We start from the raw sequence: 6,304 nt of genomic DNA, 5'->3' as shown, positions 1-6,304 counted from the left end.
CCAATCCCTTTGGGTAGGAAACCCTATACAATTTCAGACAAATGGCTGTCCAGCCTCTTCTTAAAAACCTGCAGTGTTGGAGCATTCACAGCTTCTGGAGGCAGGTTGTTCCAATGATGAATTGTTCTAGCTGTCAGGAAATTTCTCCTTAGTTCTAGGTTGCTTCTCTCTTTTGTTAGTTTCCATCAGTTGCTTCTTGTCCTGCCTTCAGGTGCTTTGGAGAATAGCTTGACTCCCTCTTCTTTGTGGCAGTCCCTGAGATACTGGAACACTGCTATCATGTCAGCCCTCGTCCTTCTCTTCATTAGACTAGATATACCCAATTCCAGCAACCGTTCCTTATGTGTTTTAGCCTCCAGTCCCCTAATCATCTTTGTTGCTTTTCTCTGTTCACTTTCTAGAGTCACAATATCTTTTACATCGTGGTGAATGCTTTTTAGAGAGTGGTATTCTTGCAGATTTCTCCTTTTATGGAAGGAGACTTACACAGAAATCTAAGCTTGTGTAATTGAGTATGCAGATGGGAATTGTAAGATTTCAGAGTAAAGGTACTGGCAGTTGTCCAGGCATGGTTATCAGGTGATCCATGACGTGATTTACACAGGATACATTTGCTCTCAAAAACTGAACATATTTATGATGTATGTGGCCGTCAATTTTTAACAATTTCAGTTACTCAAAGTGCTTCCAAATACGCTTAGTGCAAAGTTCAAAGAAAATGAACACTGCATTGCAATTTTGAGGAAGTAGCATTGACTTTTATAGCTTTATGATACTCGATATTAGCAATAATAATGGAATACTTAATACAGTTTTATGATATTGTGTGTTAAGAATAATAATGCAATTCTTAATACAGCAGATAATAGTGGAAATTTATTCTTTTGGGCCTGATTATTTGAGGGACAACTCTGCCTGTTTCATTGTGGCTTTGATAAAGCAGCAAGATTAGCATGAAAGGCCTAGGTCGGACAAGCTTCTCATACACTATTCCCAACTAAGACAGCATTTATCCATCCCCAGAAAAACAATTAACACCTTCCTTTAACCACACCTGCTAAGTTGCAAATAGTAAGAATTTGAATTATTTGTTTTTACTTGCTTGTATTTTGCTTTAGATTGCTATAAATTTTAAGTGCCTCTTAGGTAGAAAGTTGGGATAGAAAATAAATAGAATAATCAGCCTGAGAAAACACACCGGCTCACGCCTTGCCTGGCTTGAATCTGTTTCTGCTGCCTTTTTTAAGGATAATTAGCCTTTGGCCATTTTTACCCTTGAGTGCCCTGCAGTAAATCATTCTCCAGGTGCAGAGCTTTTCTTATGAACTACAGTAGAGATAGATAAGGTAGGAAAGGACTTCGTTCTCTCTCCACTTCCACATATACACATTTCTCCTCTTGTAAGAAATCATTTAATACTTAACGTTCAGTTCTATACTAATGGAATGAACATGAATCATACATGCTCTTTTTTATTTCTAATAGCCTGACACTAGATGGCAATATTGCAGCATAACAAGTGTTCATCCTGGTGTTTCCCACTAATCATTGCATAAAGATGCTCCAGTTAACACTTTCATGTGACATGTCTTGATGACTTTGCCTCTTCTCATTTGTAGTCCATAGCAGAATCAGCTTCAAGTCCTCTTTTGCAATTCCAGCTTTAAATTATTATTCTCCCTCTCCTCCTGACACAACGTTTGCCATGGACTTAATCCAATCTAGGATGCCTCACTGATGATGTCATTGGTGAGGCAGGTAAGATGGGATTTTGTCAACTCCTATTGGTCATTTTAAGCAGCTGCCTCCCTCCAATCCTTGGCTATTGTCCTCCAGAGCCATTCTGGTTTTGGCAATTGGAGAGTCTGGTTCTTTCTACTCTTCCTTTGTACACATCAGGATTGAGCAATCTCTTGGCTCAGAGGCCTGCCACAGCCAGCCAGCTTTCTCACTGCCATTTCAGGGCAAAATCTATTTTCCCCACCCACAGGCCTGTTAAAAGTTAATATTACATTTAAATATTAACATTTATTTACATACATTTACAATACCTATCAGATTTCCACCAGCAGAATATTATGGGAGAGATTCTTTTTATCTATCAGGTCTCTTGTCAAATGGCTCTGTTCCTCAGGATTTAGCTCCCCCTTGCAGCTAAAAGCTGGCAGGAAAAGAACTGCCTGCCATGGTTTGTGAAGGCCCCTCAATCAAGCTGAAAAGTAACATGTCAAGTATTTTTCAGTGCTAAAGTGTAGCTCCCAAAGTTGCCAGTAGATACTGAGCGAACTTCAGGGTTTACTACATTTCCCTCTCCAAAGCGTATCACTGACTCGCTGCTTTTTCTTCCACCGCTCAGCCTTGGCAATTTTATGCCAAGGCTGGGAGGAGGGGTAGAAGAGATTGCCTCTTATGCCTTCCATCGGTAGCTGCTCTGTACTGTAGAGAAGGGAGGGACTGCCCTTTAAAGCAAGATGGTCTCTGAGCTCAGTGCCTATTCCATCGAGGGAGGCAAGGCTGCCCAGTAAAGCCTTTCCTGTTTAACATGTTCCCCTTATTGCTTTAGAAATAAATGAGATATCCTGTGGAATTCAAGAAACTAAAGTTATAATATGAAATTAAGGAAGACGAGAGAAGCAAGCTGCTTTCTCTGGTGCCATCAATCCAGCCTAAATTCTGCAGCTTGGTGGCATATGGCATTGGCTACTTAATCAGGCCAAGATTCTAGCAACACGCACATTCTTACTGAGTTTTATTTGGATAAATGAGCAGCTTTGAGGAAAGTGAATACATGAAAAATGCTTTGATTTACGAGGTAAAAAAAGAGCGAAGAACCCTTAGAGAAAAATGTGATAGCTTGCCTGAGGTTTGTCAATGAAGAAACATACAAATTTTCTAACCTCCAGGTTACAAAGCACCTTCATTTATCTTTACCTTAAATATTGTGAGAAAACAAAATGGATTTATAACAGATTGTATACCTTGTTTTCCTTCAGATTGCTCACAACAAAAATATCTGCTGTGATGCAGGCTTTTTTAAAAAATGGTAAGAATTCAATTCTAATTCTTTATACTGCAAAAAATGCTCCAATGGCAGCCTGATGCCCTCCAGAAATTATGGATTACAAGCTCCGGAAGTATCAAATAACATGCAGCGTTAATACATTCTGTAGTTGTAGTCTATTAACATCTGGAGATCACCAAGTTGCCTGCCCCTGCTTATTATAATCAACCACTTTCCTTTCTTTTTTTAAATTTCTTTTAAATTTTATTAAACAAATTTTAAATAAAAAAACAAGAACATTATTACAAAGTACTAAAAAGTGCATCAAATAGAAAAACACCAAAACATCCTAGACACCAAAAAAAACAGAAACAACAACATTAGACAGGACCGGGGAGTGTAATACTACCCCTAATTTCTTTTTCTCGTGCATCCCAGGCTAAGTAACCTTTAATTACCAAATATTAGAAATCTATAATTGTATATATCTCCAGATTCTATACCTCAAATAATAATACACAATCATCTGGTATTTCCCCCGTTGAGATTAAATATTCTATTTTGTAACCATGAATACCAGGAGTCCCAACTTTTACTGATTTATCCAGAATAATATTTATTTTCTTTAGCAATATTATCGCTCAGATCTCTTATTCATGCAGTATTTTGTATCAATTTCCACTAGGAAGCAGTACAAACCTTTGCTACAACATTGATTTCCTAACAGCATACTTTAGGGTAGCAAAGAGATGATGACAATATGCCTTCAAATCAATGTCAATGACAACCGTCCCATTTGGCACTTACAAGAAAAGAAACTCCCGGCTCTTTAGATTGACCAAAACTATTGAAAAATCAATCTAGGCACGGCAGAAGCAAAGACAGTTCTGGGATTTTCCACATAGGTAACTCCCCCTTTCCCGTCTGGGCCACCAGGGTTCATAGTTCACTAACTGAGTTCAGTTCCTTTGTTTTGGGAAAAACTGTCTGCTCTGGTCAAACATTCTTCATGACTTGGCCTTGGTCTCCGGCAACAGAAGGTTCACTTGCATTCCATAGCTTCCCCCTGCTCTTAGGAATTCACCACCCTCCTCCCATCACTTTTTGGGAAAGCTGAGAGTGAAAAGGTACAGACAACTATGGAGTTGAGTCATGTTTGACAGTCAACTCAGCAACCACACAAATATTATGTCTAGGTAGGTCTGTTCTCAACCTGGTCCTTCAGGTTTTCCAAGTGTACCTGTTTTCACTGAGCAACAGAGATAGTTGCTTATTTAAAGAACAACAGATAGGATTATCTTTCCAATATTCTTCATTTTTTAACCAGGATGAAAAAGGGTGGGCTGGTATGTTCAGTGAATATGCTGGGCATTTTCCTCTTTTTTAAATTACCGGTATGCATAAAGGTAAAGGTAAAGGTTCCCATGCACATGCATGCTAGTCGTTTCCAACTCTAGGGGCCGGTGCTCATCTCCATTTCAAAGCCGAAGAGCCAGCGCTTGTCCGAGGACGTCTTTGTGGTCATGTGGCCGGCATGACTAGACACCAAAGGTGCACGGACTTCCCACTGTAGTGGTCCCTATTTTTCTACTTGCATTTTTACGTGCTTTCTAACTGCTAGGTTGGCAGAAGCTGGTACGAGTAACAGGCGCTCACTCTGCTACGCGGCACTCGGGATTCAACCCGCCAAACTGCTGACCTTCTGATCGACAAGCTCAGCGTCTTAACCCACTGAGCCACTGCATCCCTTAAATTATGCATACCACATTTCAAAACTACAGTATGTTAGTGTAAATTGTGTTTGATCATTATGGGAAAAGATATACTTGCAGTAACTTGGTATGTTTTTAAAAATTAGATCTTGTTTTTGTAGTTGTTCATTTACATATTTTAGTTCTTTTAAAGGTTTTTTTCTCTAACAGGCTTTATATGGGAGATTTCACATTAAAGAAGTTAACTTTTCTATATTCAGTTGGTAAAAGATTGTATTTTAGTGATGTGCTGAAGGTTATTTTTTAAAATGTGCATACAGTGAGAATAAAAACTAAATTTGATTTCAATGTAATTAACATAACATCAAATTAAACATAGTAATCACCAACTATTATTTGTCACCTTTATAATAAAAATGATACTTTTAGAAAGACTCCCTGCAGTGCACAAAAACCCTAGGAAACAGTAGGCCCTGTTTTTATATTTAGGCATGGTCATCTACTTAAAATGGTATCCATTTACAAGTGGAAATTGAAAGGATTAATGACCAGGTATAAAAGATCTCCCTCAGTGTGAGAGGCTGATAAACTGATTAAAAATAGGAGTAAGTTGTTCTTCTTGTTATGTGATTTTGTTGATGGTCTGCATTGGAAGATACTAAGTATACATCTACACAGAAGAGAAAAGCCCACCCCCCCAAAATTGAGTATGTTTTTTTTTAAAAAAATAAGCTTAAATAATATAGTGACTGTAGAGTCCTTAAGCAAGCAGTTTCTTCCTTTAGACTTTCTATTCCTTGACTGGACAATTTTAAAGTGTCATATTATTATAATGCTAGAACATTAAAAGAATTGGTTTTTCCATCTCTTCATCCTTCCTGTTCTGGGTATGAAAGGGTGACATTAGAAAGTGCGTGACCTTTCTAATGTTACACCAAAAGAGGGGCTGGCAGTGCTACAGGGAGCAGGGTTGGAGATTAAGAAAACACAGCAGGATCAGCAGTGAGAAAAGGGTAGTAGTGGAAATGGTGACATGTTCAGTCTGAAGGTTTAGAATATCTTTAATCAAAGGAAGTATACACATCTTCTATATTTATTACTAGGATAATCAGGAACATGCCATTCCTCCTATTTAAAGCTTGTTGTCAAAGTTCTTTGTTTATTTAAATTTAACTTAATATTTATATAAATTACCTGAATCTAGAGGATTGGATTTTTAATATAACATAGTAGCCCTCATAAATACATACATACACACACTAGAAAACTCATGATCACTTGAGTCACACTTTCAGAGATATTTCCTCATCAGATTCATCAATGCCTTCAACAATGACAGAACTTCTAATGTATTGCTTTCACTGGAAAAGTTTGAATTACAATCAGATGTATCTGTGCTGAAAATAGTCTATGTTGAACTGTGTAGCACTCAAACATCAGGAAACGTTTTATGACATTTTGTATCATGTCATAAATTATTTTATAATAATTTTTATGTCATAAACTGTTTTATATTTCAGTTCCATGGGAATCATGGGTCCTGGATTTTGCACATGTTCTGTAAGTTAGCTCATAGGAGGTATCTTGGTTC

Source organism: Vipera berus (assembly GCF_964194415.1).
Source record: "Vipera berus genome assembly, chromosome: 6".
Classification (NCBI taxonomy): domain Eukaryota; kingdom Metazoa; phylum Chordata; class Lepidosauria; order Squamata; family Viperidae; genus Vipera; species Vipera berus.
The sequence above is the reverse complement of the archived record's forward strand: the minus strand, read 5'-3'. Positions refer to the sequence as shown.